The following is a 19,123-nucleotide window of genomic DNA, read 5'->3' as shown; positions in this document are numbered from 1 at the left end:
GACCTTGGAATGAAGTCACACAAGAAGTTTGCATTATTCTTGGCCCTAGATTTCTCTTTGTCCAAATCAGCACAGTGACCTTACCTACCCCCACCCCATTGCACATGCTTGTCCTGAAATACTGTCCGTGTCCCAGGAGCCCCCTCAAGACCCATCTGCCATTTCTTTTTTCTTTTTTTTTTTTTTTTTTTCTACCTGCCATTTCTATCCCATGCTCTTGGTCAGACTTTTGGAATCATTCTTGCTTTCAGCACATTTAAATTTGGATGTGACCTTTTAAAATCTCCCTTGCTTTTGTTATCCATCAACAGGATTGTAGAAATTAGTTCCTATGTGCTCGCAGAGACAGACCAATGGGTACAGAGTTTCCTATTGCTTTGGAAAAGAGGTGGGGGCTATTTTCTACCATGGTAGTTCTTGATAGTGTTCCCTTCCTCAAGAAGGACTAGGTTGCTGGTGTGGGTGATTACAACAGGGCAGAGCTGAACATGAGGTCCTGAGGCTTAGCAGAAGGGAGTAGAATCCTACCTGGGAGGGTTGGGGTTGGCGTGGCTAAGAGAACCATTTCAGGTCAGAAACTTGAGAAAACCAAAGAGGGTAGAGCCTTGGGAGATCAAACAAATGTTCAGAGGAGGGGACACACTCTAGGAGTATCTACAGCTTTATTGACAGGGAAACCATAGGGAAGTGGTGCATAGGATTCCTTTGGGTTAAGAGTTGGAAAGTAGAGTTTGTGGCTATGGAGACAAAGAGCCAGGACAAACCTAGACAGCTCACAATTAGAGCCTGTTTCTATTCTCAGATACAAAATTAGCTAATTTGTCACTTATTTGCTTTTCTCCCAACCATGTGATGGCCAATTATCACCCATTTTGCATGACTGGGTAGTAATTTGAACATAAATTTAGGGAGGCCCAGGGAAAGGAGTTAAGAGTATTCTAGTTACTGGAGCCAACTTGGCTCTCCCGAACATCTCCCTCTCCACTCGTGGGTTAGTCTCTGTCCCAAGATAACTTTGAAAAGTTTACTTTACCTCTCTTAGCCTCAGTTCCATCATCTGTAATATAAAGATCGTCATGTCTATCTTGCAAGGTCATTTAAGGTTGCGTGATAGAATGAGTATAAAGCACTGAGCCACAGTGATGGGTACAAAGTAAAAAGTGTTCGATATTCCAGCTCCAGGAACTTTCTCCAGGTTCTGCCTCTTAACCTCACATCCTGAGCTGACAGCTCTGCTTGAACATCCAGGTTGAACTTTCTGTTGACTTGAACTTAGTTTCTGTAACAGCCTAGACCTCATACATACTCTGTCCCTTCCTCATCTGTCCTAGGTCTGGCTTATCCTCAGCTTCCTGTTGTACTCATTCAGCTCTATATTTAGGATGCCTTGGACACAGTTTCACCCATTTATGGTTTCCTCTCCCAGACTCTAGACAGCTGTGGCATCTTGGAGATGCACAATGGCCAGGTTAGTTATGGTTTGATATGACAGCGAGACAGCCTTGGCTATGGATGACTTTAAATGGACCAAAAAGAAAATGCTCACTGTACTGGGTTATGAGTAAGTTGATGGTATGAAAGCTGGATGGTCAATTCCAAAAATACAGAGCTCCTAGCAGAATTTCTTAGGAGGATCAGGGAGTATAGGTACTATATACCAATTTTTCTAATGCTATTTGGGATTTCTTTTTCTTTTTTTAAGATTTATTTATTTATTTGAGAGAGCAGGGGGAGGGGCAGAGCGAGAGGGAGAAAGAACCCAAGCAGTCTGTCCACTGAGTGCAGAGCCCAGTGTGGGGCATGATCTCATGACCCTGAGATTATGACCTGAGCAAAAACCAAGAGTCAGACATTTAATCAACTAAGCTACCCAGGTGTCCCAGGATTTCAATTCTTTCTTTCTTTTTAAAAAAGATTTTTTTTTTTTTTATTTATTTGAGAGAGAGAGAGCGATGAAAATTGAGAGAATGAGGGGGAGTGAGGGAGAGGGAGAGCCGACTCCCTGCAGAGCAGGGAGCCCGATCCGGGACTCCATCCCATGTCCCTGGGATCATGACCTGAGCCGAAGGCAGACGCTTAACCAACTGAACCATCCAGTGGCCCCTGTTTGGGATTTCCTACTTTTTTAATAAACTAGGGATCTCAGAAAAGGGAAGAGGCTGAAGCCTCTCTTGGACACTAGAAGCACTGGGTTTCTAAATAAGGTGTCAGATCTCTCCTCTTGCATTAAACATTTAGGCTACCTCATAGACCATATGCATATCAGCATGGTGGTGGCAACAGGATCTCATTTTGGTTAATATTAATCAATATATGTCAAATTCAGGGATTCTTATTTTTAAGGTAGCATGTTGTGGTAGGATAAAAAAATGTGTCCCTGAGATACTAGATTCTTATCCTTGATATCTGGAAAAGTTACTTTATGTCAAGAAAGGGTCTTTGCAGCTGGGATTAAGTTAATGACCTTGAGAAGGGGAGAGTATCCTGGATTATCTTGGTGGACTCTAAATGTAATCAAAATATCCATATGAGAGAGAGGGAGGGGGAGATTTTTACTGTAGGGTGATATGAATTTATAAGGAGGAAGATGGCCATAAGCCAAGGAATGCTGGTGACCACCAGAAGCTGGAAGAGGCAAGAAACAAATGCCCCTCTAGAACTTTAGGAGGGAGTGTAGCTCCTTGAATTTAGCCCAGAGATAGTGACTTTGGCTTCTGATATCTGAAACTATGAAAGAATAAGTTTCTGTTGTTTAAAACCACTGAGTTTGTGTTCATTTGTTACAGCAACCATAGAAAACTAATATGAGTGCTACTTCCCTAATTATGACACATATAAGGGTTTCGGTTCAACATCCTTAACCTATACAAGATATTTCTGAACATATTATATATTCAAATGTCTTTCCTGCTCTATAAGACAACTGTGGGAAAAACATGCCCATGTTGCCGAAGAAAATACATATTGACTTCTGCATAAGAGGAGATACCTCATGTTTCCAAAAAAATCCAATCATAAATAACATGTATATAAACAATATAAAGTAAAGATGAAAATAAAAAGGAAGCATGGTCCAATCATCCAGAAATAATCTCCATTTTCTGGAATGTGACATGTATCCTTTCAAACATCTTTCTCCAGCTACATGTACACCCATATACACACATTTCCATGCCCACTCACATTTATATAATCATGCTACATTATGAAAATTAGACCAATACTATATTTTTTATACTTGTTTCTTCTACTGAATATTTTATGGCATTCATTTCTAGTTAGTAAATATACATATATTATCATTATTTTTAATAGTTGTATAATATTCTAGTACATTGCTGTATCTATTTTTTTTCAGCAAATGATCATTTTCTCGGACATTTAGTTTCCAATTTTTATTTTGATGAGAATTCTCTGCATAGATAAATAAATATATATAATATTTATATTTATAAATATAAATTTATATTTAAATAATATATAAATATATAATTATAAATTATAATATGTAATATATTATAATGTATTAAATATATTAACATTATAGTTATACAATAGTAAATATTATAGAAATTATTTAAATTTAAATATATATATATTTGTATATATATAAAAAGCACTTATTACAGAAGGAAAGATATATTTCTTTCTAGATGATCTTCATGCTATACTTCATAGGGAATAAAAATTTAAAACAAACATTATACTAAACCTCAGCTCTATTATGAATACTGAACTCACTCTTGTATTTCATTACTTGAATAAAAAAGACACTTCAAATTTTACCCACTCCACTCTTCCCCAATCTATCCTTTTATCTCAGTGGATACCAATGCCATTTACCAGGTAACGTAAGCCCATGTTCTGTTTTTTTCTTGACTTTTTCTTTACCTCCACATCCCATCCATCTTTAGATTCTACTTATCAGTAATGGATAGCATATTCATAGCACTTACCATATGCCAACTCAGGTTCTATGCTTGTTACAAACACTAACTTACTTACTTCTTATTACATTTCTAGAAATCACTACAATTATCTTCATTTTGCAGACAAGAGAACTGAAACACAGCATCCCAATTCACAAAGCTAGAAAGTGCTAGAGCTGGGATACCACCTTCAGGCAGTCTGGCTCCAGAATCCACGCTCTTAACTATTAGAGTTTATCTTCTAACTAGTTTTTGAATCTCTCCCCTATTCTACATTTTTTGTTGCCCAAGTCCTTACCAAAACTCACTCAGATTTCATCGTAATTGTGGCAGCCATTATATGAATCTATATATGTGATAAAAATTCTTAAAACTACAGATATGCAAAAGTTGACAAAATTTGAGTAAAGTCTGTATCTAGTTAACAGTCTTGTGCAATGTCAGTTTCCTGGTTTGATACTGTATAGTTCAGTAAGTTGTTGCTATTAGGAAAGGCTGGGTTAAGGATACATGGGTTCTGTCTAATATTTTTGCTGCTAATTGTGAATATGTCATTATTTCAAAGGAAAAAAATAGTCTTTTAATTAAAGTAAAAAAAAAAAAAAAAAAAGAAGTCCTACTGTTTTTCCTCTCCAAGTCCTGTTCTCCAATTCTTTTTTCACTGTGCCCAGAGGGATCTTTCTCATTCCTTCCTGTTATTTCCCTGCCTCTTCCACAGCCCTCTTTGCCCTGAAGGATGGAATCTACATTCCTAAAGCGATTATAGACCTGGCCCCAGGCTAGATCTAGAATTCCAACCTCCTGGCCTCACCCTGCATTTAATACTGCATTTCCAGACTACTCTCAGCAGAAGTAACTGTTTCTTTCTGGAATGTGTCCTGGAATCACTGCTCTGGGACTTGGCTCCTTTGCTTTTCCTCATGCCTGGAGACTATTCCCAAGACCCCCTCTACTGATGCTGCCTCAACCATCAAGCCGAGTAGGAGCTCAGAATTGCCTTCTGCGGGATTCTTTTTCACACCACCTTTCTGTCCCATCTGTGTTGAGTTAGGTGCCTCCAGAGTCCCCATAGCACCTGTCTCCATTTGGCATTTCTTAAGCTGGGTCACATCCACCAATTTCTCATCTGCCTCCTGGCACACCACCTGAGGACTGAAAGAAATCTGCCTTACCCCCGGGTGGCTCAGTTGGTCAAGCAACTGACTCTTCTTGTTGGCTCAGGTTGTGATTTCAGGATCATGTGATCAAGGCCCATGTCCTGCTCTGTGCTCAGTGGGAAGTCTGCTTGAGATTCTTTCCCTTCCCCTCTACCCTCCCCCTCTGCTCTTCCTCCTGTTTGTGCTCATGTGAGCTCCCCTTCTCTCTCTAAAAATCTACCTTACATTAAACAACAACAACAACAACAACAAAAACAACAACAAAAACCCTACCATATACTGGGCCCTCAATGAGTGTGCTTCTTGAGTGAACGAAAAATAAATGGATCTCTGGGTTGACCACTTGCTATCTTGTCAAAAGTCTTCATTCACTTGACACTAACTCAAATTCCTTTTATTTATTTTTTTATCACAAAACAATTAATGCACTTTTATGCTGCCATCCCCAGGGCCACATTTTAATTAGTCTTTTTAAACATTTTAAGTGGTATTTGGGAAAGTTCATAAATGTACAGAAATAATTTCAAAGGCTATCAGCTTATGGGAATATAAAAGGTGCACAGTATTGCTTTGATTTTTAATGTTTCTTTTTTTAAAGATTTTATTTATTTATTTGACAGAGAGAGATACAGCGAGAGAAGGAACACAAGCAGGGGGGTGGGAAAGGGAGAAGCAAGTTTCCTGCTGAGCAGGCTCCATCTTAGGACCCTGGGATCATGACCTGAGCTGAAGGCAGACACTTAATGACTGAGCCACCCAGGTACCTTGATTTTGAATATTTCTATAGGGAAATATAAGAAGTACTACACTGGGTTCCCATTTATTCTGTCGTCCCAGGCTGGATCACTTTATGCCATTCCCCCTCTTATCAAGGCTGCTTTTTATGCCAAACAAAGCATACGTATAGTTTCAATTTCTTTACATCCCAATGTAAGCTTAACACTTTAAATATTAGGAGTTTTCAGTTTATTTTGTCATGTTTACATTCTACAGAAACTTAAGGCAGTTCCAACCTTCAGAATGTTTTCTTTTAATCTTTCATGTATCATATGGCACAGATACCGTCCAGGAAAAAGGAACTCACCAATTTAAGGTTTGTCTTCATTTTGATACACAAGGTATAACTTTTTGGTTGGATGTGACCAGAAGTCACTTACAATTATTAGTCGATGGTCTGAGATACTTGAGTATACGGAGGGAATAATAATGGCAAGTTCAGACAGACCCATTTCGTTCTCAGCAAGTGTCTCCCAACTCGTTTGACCAAGTGGCCTCTTCCAGAATGTCCCAAGCAGAGTTAGGTCACCAACTTCCTTTCCTTTGAAGCCCAGCTAGAGTCCAGGGAAATTTTGGACACACGTTCCAGATGTCTCACTGTGCAACACCTTTGGTTATTGTGGTTGAAAATACTCTCTCCAAAACGAGGATCCTTCGTGAGGGAATTCTGAGATGGTTTTGTGACATTTGTTCAAAATAGAAAAGAATGAATTCTTCAAAGAGTTGGGAAAAGAACTCGAGGCCAAGAGTGAGATTGAGACTTAGAGCCTCCATAGCTGTCACGAGCCGGCTCTCTGCCATCTGGAAGCGCTTTCCGGTGTTGTCAGGATGTTTGGAAGAGAAGTCGATGCTTTCTAAACTGGTGTGCTCTTAAAAATGCAGCTCTGATGCGAAGTCTCCTGAAAAGTCTCTGTGTAGAGTTAGTTACATACTCCTCCAAACTCCTATAGCACTGCTAATAAGAACAAACCCTATTCCATGCAGGTGCTCTTCTAAGTACATTTTATACTTTATTTAAACACTAAAGCAACCATTTGAGGTGGATACCATGTGATCATCAACTACATTTTTTAGGTGATGACACTGAGGCCCAGAGAGGGTAGATAACTTGTCTGAGGTTACACAGCTAGGAAGTGACAGAGTAGCACTAAACTCAGGCAGTGTCACTCCAGAACACCAGTTCTTAACCGCCATGTTATGTCACTTCCCATACCATTCGTGCCTCTGCCAGAGCGCTGACCCAGCTAGAATAAGGATCATGGCTGTGTCTTCTTTGCTGACTGCAAAGCCTTTACCTTATTCATTCCTATACAAATGCCAAGTAAGTACTGCCCGTTGTTGGCCACATAAATAGTTGTTGAATTTGTAAAGGTCCCTTCTGCTGTTTAAGTATAATCTTTTGGATTATACTTAAACACAGGTACAAGAACAGAAATAAGGAAAAGGCAAACTTGGATACAGCTTTATTGTATGCAATAGGGAACAGCATATTCAAAGACCCTATGGCAAGAAGGAACATGGGGAGCAAGAAGAAAGGAGCAAAATGTGGTTTCAGTTAATCCTGGAATCTCATTGGCTCTGTCCTCTCTGTCCGCAGTGTTCATGGGTAATCTGGGATTGACTATAATTGACAGGTCTCCAGTTCAACGTGTTCTTCAGAATAAATTTCATTGTATTCCCATCAGGATGATGAAATCATGTTCCAAGTGATTCCCAGTTTCTGTTCCCCAAAAGACGCCATTCTATATAATCAGGCAATGGACACTTGAACTTTCAAACTCTGGGTTTTCTGTTTGTTTGTTTTTTGACTTTTTTCCCAAAACATTCTGAACTGAAAACTCTGAAAAATTAAGGAATCTTGGACATTTAGTGCTTATACTAGTGTTTGAGTCCAAGCTCTGACAGCTGCCATCACTAAGCTACCAAAAAGAGATAGTTGCTGAGAGGTAAAGAGTGACAGTCTTTTCTTTTGGAAATTCAAAAAGCTGAACTTCCCTTCCAGGAATAAGGAGAGCTACTTTATGCTCTATGTTACTACAGCACTGAGAGAATTCCCATGGAATTTCTTAGGAGGAGGAACAGATCTTGTTCTTTCCTTAGCTTTTAAAAATAGGTCAGGACCTCAGAACTGGAGTACATGTTTATCTTGGTGTCCCGATTTATCCTTTTCTATTTTACAGTCTTCCTGTTTGTGTGTGTTTCTCTCGGGGAGCCATATGGAAAACAAACGTCCAGTGAGCAGTTTTTCCTCAGAAATAAAAATGTAAAGGCAATAGGCATTCCTTAGTAAGCCTACCGTCAAGGGAGATGGGGCAAGGAGGCAACTTTCAAATAGGTTTTTCCAGAAACCTAGATAAACTGTGAAAATAATTGGAGTTGTCTCTCAAGGGAGACCATAACATGTCATGATTTTGAAGGGAATAAAGGATTAAGAGACTCTGCAGAGGGCACACTTATTTCCCAAGCACGTTACTGCTCAATGCCATGTTTTCCGTGTAGATGGCTTTGTTCTGCAGGGAGAGCGGTGAATGGATGGCAGCGCTGTGGGTGCTGGATGCCTGGCGGGTTTCCTAGAGACCTCTGAGGTAATTAAAAGGCCCAGCAAATAGAAAACAAACAAAAACAACAGATGACTTTGATCACAGATATGACATGGATGCGGTTGCCAGTGTATGGCTTCAAAATTGGGTTGCCTTTTTTCGGTCTATTCTTTGGTACTGGGAAGCAAGGGTATTTAATATTGGCTGGAATTATGTTCAAAGCAAACTTTATTCAGAAGCCTTCAAATTTTATTTTATTTTGTGTTTTATCTTATTTTATTTTGCTGGTGGTGACTTGGAAGACTAGTGTTGGATTTCCGAAATGGTCAAGATCTTGACCAGGATTTACTAAGCTGAGATGAATGTGACTTACAGGTGACTGAGCTCTGGTGCAGGATGTTATCTAATGGGCTCATACTGTATACTTTACCTGTGGGTCTCATTAATTATGCCCGTTCTGCAAAATCACACCACATAATCCCCACCTGACATGGTCTTGTGTCATCATTATTTCAAATCTTTATCTGGCACTGTCTTTTCAAATTTTTAAATTTTGAAATAATTTCTGACTAACAACAACATTTCAATAATAGGGCGAGAATTATTGTTTATTTTCTGTTCATGTTTCTGCAAATGTTAACCTTTATTACTTTTGTTATTTATTTTTTTCTCTTTCTTTGAATAAGACACTCGATGTTGATCTCTCATACCATTTTAATATTAGCTTTCTAAGTTGCTGCTAAAGATTTGAGTTGCCATTTAATTTTTGTAGTCTAAAATGCCATGGCAAGAATGAGGTAATTTATCCATTTTCGGAGAACTAAATAGAATGCAATCATCACTTGCTTATCCAACAAATGTAAATTAAACACAAGAGTCAACCAAAGAATGTAAGGAGGCAGTCTGATGAGAAACAAAGGTAGGAAAAGAATGAACCTAATTCCTGCTTCTTTGTATCTGAGTTTCAGAGACATCTTATTTCAAAGGACAAGGCTGAGTGTATCTGTGATATGAAGATCCATTGGGTGTCCCTTAGCCCAGGGAAAGGAGAAGCAGTAGGACGCAGGCAATTAAAGAGACTGAATATAAATTTGGTGAGTATAGGTGAAATCAGTACTGATGCAGAGGAACAAATAGAGTTTTGATTAATACAATTATTTTTTGAAATCCATGTGCAAAATCACTACTTGGGAAGCTAGGACTGAAATATAAAGTACCAACCCCACATCCTCTCACCCCTGCAATGTGTGTGCTCTGCTCTGTTCACACAAGCAGTGTGTGTGTGCATGTGTGTGTGTGTGTGTGTGTGTATGAGAGAGAGAGAAACAAACTTCTTTAAGTCATGGAAAAAAATGAGGGTATGATTAAATACATTTTTATTTTATTTATTTTTATGATATATATATGTATATATTTTAAATATTTTATTTATTTATTTGACACAGAGAGAGAGATCACAAGTAGGCAGAGCAGCACACAGAGAAAGAGTGAGGGGGAAGCAGGCTCCCTGCTGAGCAGAGAGCCCAAAGCGGGGCTCGATCCCAGGACCCTGGGATCATGACCTGAGCTGAAAGCAGCGGCTTAGCCCACAGAGCCACCCAGGCGCCCCGTATGATATATATTTTTAAACAAAAGCAGTCATAACACTGGCTCAGTTGTGTAAGCCAAGTGGACACCTCTGTGGGCATAGACTATATCCTTTCCTAGAAATGAGCCTATTTTACATTTTTATGATCCATTGGTATCTAGATCGCTCCATGAATAAGGACAATTTGTTATACCTTTTGGTATTGTCAGAGATCAACCAAGAGCTCCAATTCATTCAACTGTCATTATTATTTGTTCATAGTTAAGTATTCAAGAAAATGTTTTAACTTGATTTGACATGTTGATATATTGCCAGCAATTATTACAGTGGCCCAGAACAAGACAATCTTTGTTTTTTTACTCAGATCAAGATAAGCGTCCTTCCCTTAAACAAGGCTCCCAATGAAATCCTACCCTAAAAACAAAACAAAACAAAAAAACCAAAACCCTAAATAATACAGCAGCAAAATGATTTATGGAGCACCTACTATATACCAAAGAGTGTTCTAGACACAATGTAGACCTCATTTTATTTAGTCCTTACAACAAATTACTAATGAAGACACTATCCTTTCAATATTGTAGTTAAAGTGATCCAGACTAGGGGTGCTTAGGTGACTTAGTCCTTAAGTGTCTGCCTTCAGCTCAGGTCATGACCCCAGGGTCCTGGGATCAAGTCCCACATCAGGTTCCCTCCTCAGCAGGGAGCCTTCTTCTCCCTCTCCCACTTCCCCTGCTTGTGTTTCCTCTCTTGCCGTGTTTCTCTCTGTCAAATAAATAAATAAAATCTTTAAAAAAAGGAAAATAATAATTAAAAAAATAAAGTGATCCAGGTTCAGAGAGGAATGTAAAAGGTCACTGAACTCTTGGGGGATAAACTTGGGATTTATCCTGCAGTTTTCTCTCATGTCAAAGCCTGAGTCTTTGTTCATTCTGTTAAAGTGTCTGTCATGCTAATTAAAAGAAAATAAATGTGTAAAGACGGTACCAGGGTACAACAGGGATCTTTCCCATCAACCTCTGTCCACTTGTTTCCTATCTTGCTAAAACCAGAAGCAAGGCCGCAGCCTCTGGTTGTATGGTTTGTGCACTGCACAAAGTTGCCCACCCAAGGGGGAGATTGGGAGGTGACCCACAGCCCTTTCTTGGCCCCTATCTGGATCCTTCCTTGTCCACTCACATAGAGCACTTCTTCTGATACGGAGCAGTCAACTAGAATGAACACGGCCTCTCACACAGTTCACCCATTTCCTGTGCTTAATTTTTAGACCTCTATTAGAGTGTCTCTTGGCAACTCATTTGGATGCTTTTGACTATCTTTTTCGCAGTTTCAGACTAGCTTAACTCGGAATAAGCCCAGTGATATGATATTATTCTATGTCACCAGCTAATCAGAAATTTTCTGTAATATGCTGTTTGCTCACTCTGTTTTTCTTTTCCTCACCTTGAAAGGAAACCCAACTGTGTAGTCTGCGGTCTCATTAAGTGAATCTCTGTGATCATACATAATTTTTCTAGTGCAAGACAGTATTTACCTTTTACTCTTCATTTCAAAGAAGTACCTGGCCACTGTATTATTTGAAATATATATGGAATGACTCTTTCACTATATGCAAATAAAATAATGACAACTCACAATCAACTTTTCTGACCTAGGTATGAGAAACAATGTCAACAACAAAGATTTTAGAACTTGTTCTGAAAGATCTTGTATCCCTACAGATTTCAGCAAGATTTAACCAAATGTGAAAACTAGGAACAATTACAAAGTGGTTCCTCCATAGTCACAAAAATGAATGACTTACTTCCTTCAGTGATAGAGCATTTAAATAAGTATATGATAAGGGAATTAAAACTCACATTCGAACATGAGGAGCAAGAAGAAAGTAAGAGGCCTTTCTGGAGCACAGAATGTTGAGGCCCAGAGCTGGAATGGAAACACAAAATTAGAATCTGCTTTTGTGTTCTCCTTTTCCTCTTCCCACCTGAGTCTCTCATTCGCTCATTTGGTATCTGCTATGTTCAATAAAGGAACTGAACTTTCTTCGAGCAATGAAGAAAAAAGACAGTACCAAACATCATGAAGTACACAGACTATTGGGAGGAGATGTCAAATAATTTTAAAAAATAATTAATTGCTGGGATGCTGCCAATAAGGAAAGTATGGGATGGAATGGTAGATAGGAAATTGTAGCTTGAGGTCAGTCTTCAACACAGCAGAGTTCGCCTCTCCTCTTATCTACTCACAGGGCTCTGGGGACCTCACCCGTTATGTTTCAGAAGCAGTAGGAAAATGTCATTTGTGAACATGGAATACTGTATATGAAAACTATAAAGCTGAAGTGTATTTGTAGTCATCGGAATATACACATGCATGCACACGCACTCTTCACTTCTGTAAACTATTTAAAATAAAGACAGATCTCTCTCTCAAATAGATAAAAAAATCTTCAAAAAAAAAAAAGAGAGAGAGAGAGAGGGCGTCTGGGTGGCTTAGTCAGCTAAGGGTCTGCCTTCAGCTCAAGTCACCATCTCAGGGTCCTGGATCGAGTCCCACATCTGGCTCCCTACTCAGTGGGGAGTCTGCTTCTCCCCCTCACTCACTTTCTGTGCTCTCTCTCTCATTATCTCCCTCTCGAATAAATAAATAAAATTCTTTAAAAATAAAATAAAAGACAGACAAGAACATGGGCTAAAAATGCTAAGCATAAATAAGAGACCAAGAGTGCTCCCAGAGGCACCACTGCTGACAGTAAGGAACCCAGGGCTCAGAGCTGCACGGGGAGACTCCATGGACAGGCAGGACTATCATTTGCTTGGATGAAGTCATTTCTCGGACCACTTCCCCGCTGTGCGTTCCTGAGCACCTTATTCATCTTACTCACAGAATAGCCCAAGAAAGCCATTGGATTCGTTGGCTCATCTTTGGTAGGCTCCATCCTTGGAGCTTTTGCCTTTTCAGTTCCTATTTCCTTGACTTCGTTCTCTGGGCAACTAGAACTGGGAAAAGGACACAAAAAGAATTTAAGGAATCCACATGTTCCTGCTTTTCTGCTCTTTCTTCTTGGTTCCCGCTAGTCTTGAGAAAAAATTGTCCATTACTATGGGAGCAATGATAAAGGTTAAGTTTAGAAATTTAAAACTAAAACACTGGCTTTTTGAAAATTCTCACGTGGTCTAGGAGGTCTGGAGGAAATACTATTTAAGCAGGAATGTATGAGCAGGTGGGGGATAGCCAGGAAAGGAGAGCAAGGAGAGAGCATTGTAGGGAGGAAGAATAGATACAGGAATATATTTTGTATGAAGTAGCAGGAAGCATGGCGCATTCATCAGAGCAACTGAAGGAGAATGTGGCTGGGACGTGGCTGGGGGGCGTGGCTGGGGGCGTGGCGGGGGGGCGTGGCGAGAGTGACAGTCCCCAGAGATAGAGGGAGGCTAAAATCGACAGCTCCTTCAGGGCAAACTTTAGCAATTTAGAAAGTATTCTAGAATAACAGAAAGCTCTTCAAAAGATTTACTGAAAAGTCATCAGAAGAAAAGGGACTCAAGCCAACTAGAGTTTGATCAGCAATGCAAGTTAGCAAATTCATGCCTTCCATTACCATACAAAATAAATGTTGACATCCAAATTAGTTTTCTAGCACCTTCGACACTTGAGTCTCCACACACAATACACATAAGCCTTAGGTATCCTCAGACTGCCTATGTCTCTTCCGTATTCACCCACAGGTCATGACGTTTGTGGAAGAGGGTTTTCAACTGGATGACAAAAGGACAAGAAATAGCAGCTCATGTTTCAAAGCCATGAATAATTGGGCAAGAGACCCAGTAATTTCAGCCAAAATAATGCTGTGCTTATTTTTTGTGGGACAAAATATAAAATTCAATTAGAATTTCAAAATAAGCACCTATTTAGGGAAAAGTCTTTAACATCATTACAAATCTATTTTAGAAAGGTAAATGTAAATTGTCATTTAGATTTAAGTGCTTTTCCATCAAAGTATATAATGAGCTTGGCTGAGGTGATTTCAGAACATCAGTGTAAACATAATTAATACATGGAAATGCATGAAAAATGATCATGAGAAGAACAGAACTAAATAATGGGAATTCATAATGCAGAGTGTGTTGCAAGGGCTTAACATCCATAATATTCCTTCTTTTCAAGGCAACACTGTTATTGAATATGAAAATGATTTAACATAACCTTGTAACTTTAGGCCAGAAAAATTGATAAAATGTCACTCATTTGCACATTTTAGACAGAAGTGAACATTAAAACTCTATACTCAGAAATGCTTTTTTGCCCAGGATCTAGAACATCTAGAGCACAACCAATGCTCAAGTTGGACTCCTAAAGTCTATAAATATTTTCAATGACATAAGTTAAAAAGTACTTCTTAAGAAAGTGCTATTAACACAAGTCTGTGCCTAGACCTTTGCCAGGTGTTCTGAGGACACTAAAGATGCAGAAAATGCCATCCTTGCTTTCTCAGAGGTTAGAGTCTATTTAAACACAGTGTCTGGGGAAAATGGCCACAGTGTGAGATGGGGGGGTGGGTAGTTATAAAATCATAAGACTTGATAAGGAAAACTTTACACCACAGATCAAAGTTATATTGATATGAGGACCTGCATTTACTTAGCACTTTATCATTCTTTCATTTAGCAATTAGTTATTTAGCACTGATTGTTCTTGGATTTGTTACTTTGTAGCTCACTTACCACCCTGACTAAAGTTCAATGTCATACATTCAAGAAACAGCAGAATGGAGTTAAAACTTATTTCTACCCACCTCCAAATTCCGGGGGTTTTCCTTACTTAGAGAGTGGTCGTTTGTTGCTTTATCTGGCCCAAACAACAATTCCTTTCTTTTCGGGGGGCGGGGGGTGAGGGTAGGGAGCCACTTCTCCTCCAAGGTTGTGATTCTGTAGGGGATTTCCAATTCCCAAGCTGCAGACCCCTGGTCACTCGTGTAGGTGTGTGACCTAGTCATTGGAACTATTGTTAAGCCAACTTCTTTGAAAAAAAATTCTGCATACAAAGAACTAGAGTGGAGAACTAGAACTTGGTCTTTTAGTTTTTTCCCTCTCTCTTCCTTCCCTCTCTGTCTTCTTTCACCAACTACTCCCTTCCATACACACACACATACTTTTCTATAAATTGTAACTAACAACAAATTTGATTACGCAAATCCTCCAAAGTATTTAAATATTTTCCTTAGAATCTGTTTCAACTCCTTCCTGTGGGGACAGGCAATTTTCCATACATAGACCTGTAACTGGGATATTAGGCCCATATGCCAAGCCAAGATTTCATCTTTCTTTGCAAATTGAAATGTCCTCCCCATGTATTTAATCTTGTTAACAGCAATCATCATCACCATCATTTTAGATACTTTTAGAATGTAGAATTTTCTTCATGTAATTTTGAGACTTTTTTTTTTTTTAATTAGCATAGTGTTTTTAAAACTTCAGCTCTGGAGTCTGATTTCTCTGGGTTTGAATTCTAGCTTTCCCACTTCTAACTGTGAGTCCTTGGACTAATTGTTTAATTGCCTTAATCATCAATTTCCTCATGTGTAAATCAGGAAAAAGTAATACAGTTCTCATAGAACCGTGGATAGAACATACCTAGCAAAATGGATAGAACATAGGATGTGCTGTATAGACTTAGCTATTCTCCATCATTACCTTCTTATTCATCATCATTTTAATGTAGGATATTGATAAAAGTTATATCAAATAAAAGAATAATATGCACGAATCATTGTAAGGAGGGCTCCCAATACCAAACTTTAAGTAATTTAAAACAGTCATAGGGATCTGTGTCATTATATAAAGCTGCAAACTGGCACTCAGTACATCTTCTGATTCAGCTGATGTTGCAATGAGAATGTTTTGATAGAGACATCGGTTACCCGGTGTACACAATCACTTTCAGAAATAGAGCATGTCAGACAATGGCTGAGCCAAAGCACATGTTGGATGTTTGAACAGGACATACCCACACTATAAGTTCAAATGTTAGTCACCACTTCTTTGGCTGTTGCAGATAGAAGGATTGAAACTTCCTTTCTAGAGCACAGTGGGTTGTGAGCCAGACTGAGAAGCCATGATCTCGACACAACTGCCGAACGACCAGTATCCTCAGTAATTGCTACATTCCAGCACTGTGCGTTGTCCTGAAGGTCAGTGAAACACAGGGCAGTGTCCCAGCTCTCAAGAACATTATGACCATGACTGGGTGGGAGGAAAGATGTGTTTAGAAACGTGTTTAGTCAGGTTCTGCTGTAGTAATGATGAGTAGCGAACCATCCAATATCAATGACTCAGGCTAAAAAGTACATACGGGGGAGATAAAGGAGATTATAACCCAGGGTTTCCCAAACTTTTTTCATTAATGTCCACTTAAGGAGCCTTTTCGGGTATTTTCTTCTAATGCATTCCCAAAATGAAAATTTCATACCACAGATAAATTATATGCCTGTTTAAGTACTCTATGTTTATCTGTACTTTATATATAAAAATAGTAGGAGTCTTTTTGAAAACTTTGTCCCTGTCGTGGTCAATATCCCCCCATTAAGAATGTAGGGTCTAACCTACCTTGGAAAGTTCACAAGAAGTGTCAAGAGACTGTAATACTTGGGTTCCATCTTGGAGGTAGCAGAAGGTTCTCAAACAAAGACGAGGGAAAAACATTCCAGTAAGTGGGAATAGCAACGGTACCAATGGCTCAAAGAACTTTCTGTATTTTGGAAACGCTAGCATGGTTGGAATATTGCGCTGAAGTCTGGGTGTGGTGTGACAGAAAGCTTGGAGGTAGGCACATAATGATTCAGAGCTATGGTGAGGACCTCACCATAAAATCAACATTTCAGTTTTTTCTTGACCTTTCTTCCTGCTTACACTCTAGTCGTGGAAACAACTTGGTTCCTGAGGGCAACTGTCCTTCAATCTAGCTTTTAAAATACTCCCACAATTGAAGGGGAGGGCTCCTAGCAGCAATGAGGCTAGCAACTGGGGCTTGGAACCTGCTGTTCTCCTTCCGAATGGGTCAGTTGGGAAATCAAGGGAAATGAATCATTGAAAACAGCTGTGTGGGTTGACCATGCTTTGGCAGGTGGCCATTGTTTGCCAGTAAAAGTAGCGGCAGAAATCAACCTGTACTGAATGTTATTCACACATTTGGCTCAACCCATGTTGAATTTCTTAAAAGCTGATTTAAAGATTCTTCCCGAATTTCACTGTTGATGAGCAAGCCGTATCCTCATACCACAGAGGCATACTCAGATTGCCTGTTAATTTGCAGAATTTATGTCAACTTTTCTATCTTCTTCTTCTATCTTTGCAGCTTTATCAATTAAGAAAATTGTTCCAGGAAGTAAAGCACGCATTCTCTTTTGCCAAACTTTTGCACGTTCATATTTTCGAAACCAAAGATTTGGTCATGGAGATGCAACAAACGTGAACCTCCCTAGGGGGTGGGGTTGTGGGGATAAAACAGTAAATTTGAAACGTGGACTGTTCCAAAAAAATCTGGACATAAGCTGGGATTTAGTAAAAATGATCATGTTACAAAACATTGAAATAATTCCCTGATCTACACCTAATTACTTCAATTTCCACTGAGGCATTTTAACCTCTGTGAACAGCAAAAATCCCTCCACTGAGTATTTATAAAATTGAATTCTGAGCCTGTCTTTAGGTTTGGTTCCTATAATCTAACGCGGATTAGATTTGTGGCATGCTCTGATTTGTCCATATTTCTGTAACATATGGAGAAACAGGAAGCCCAGGATTGCTAAGTACAGGCCGTCATGCAGATACAATGTAATTGTGTTCAGATGTGATATTATTCCTTCTTCTGGGTCTTATTAGAGGCACTCTAATTAATTAAACGATGACAGATGTCATGGCTGAATTCTTTTATCCCTTATAGTTAAGGCTTTATTTTTGGAGTATGGTACTATCTGAGCGGAAATAATCCATTAATACCAGGTTAAACAGAGGCAAATAATGAAAATGAAATTAAACAGGAAGAACTGAGGTTCAGAGGTAAAACTAAGTCCAACTTGTGACGTAGGAGTTTCCCTGTGTCAGAGTCCCCATTCTGGATGGGTGCTCCAGCTTTCCGAATAGGAACCTCTTCCTGGAGCCATCATCATGAGCATTATTTAGATCTTAGCACTGTAGCCAACTTCCCCTTCACTATCAATACTCTTCTGACAGTGGGAATCTTCCTCTAGTTCAAGTGGGTAACTTTGAGTCTTCCTCAGCAGTTGAATGAACTAAGGATGTCAAATGCACTAGAGAAAGAATCACAGGGTCATAGAATCTGGAGGAGGCTGGAAGGACAGGCCAGTCCATGTCCTTATTCTTTCCCTCAGGAAAGATGGATCCACACAGTGACTACATTTTTAAATCAAGACTAACTTCAATTCTATTGAATTCTGAAAATTAAAAGATCTGCTCTGTATACTACCATATAGATTTCTTTTCCCCCTTGGCTTCTTTTTGTCAAGAACAGAGGTGGATTTATGAGGAAACTAATGAAGCTTAAACTTCAAGATTTTTTCAAAATGATGGGAAAGGTTTCAGAAAGTCCAGGTCTTCAGTTGTGTTTTTGTAACATGACACTAAAGGTGCTCTGTTTTAACTAAAACTAGACCACTGTCTCTTTCTACTCTGACAACATCTCCGTTTTATTATCCCTTGTATCAAGTGGATGCAGATTGGGGTTCCAACTGAAAGGATGTTTAGTAACTCATATTTATATAATTTGCTGACATAGTTATATATTTACTGATAGTTGTACCATTGTAGAAATGGCTTCTAGAAATACTCCCAGTTCAATTGTGCTGACTTACCCAGAGCTGTGCCACACAGAAGCCCAGGTTCCAGAGGTTGTACTATGAAGCGAGGGTATCTCATGACACCTAGCACAAGAAATATGTAGGTCATAGGACAGAAACAGGGTTTTAAATGTCCAGTGCTAGAAACAAGTCTATATAAAGAAAAATCTTGGGGAACCTGGGTGGCTCAGTTGGTTAGGAGTTGGCCTTCGACTCAGGTCATGACCCCAGGGTCTTGGGTTCCACTCCCACATCCAGCTCTCTGCTCAGCGGGGAGC

Source organism: Lontra canadensis, unplaced genomic scaffold (genome assembly GCF_010015895.1).
Source record: "Lontra canadensis isolate GAN:19392208 unplaced genomic scaffold, GSC_riverotter_1.0 scaffold20, whole genome shotgun sequence".
Lineage (NCBI taxonomy): Eukaryota > Metazoa > Chordata > Mammalia > Carnivora > Mustelidae > Lontra > Lontra canadensis.
Note: the sequence above shows the minus strand (reverse complement) of the source record.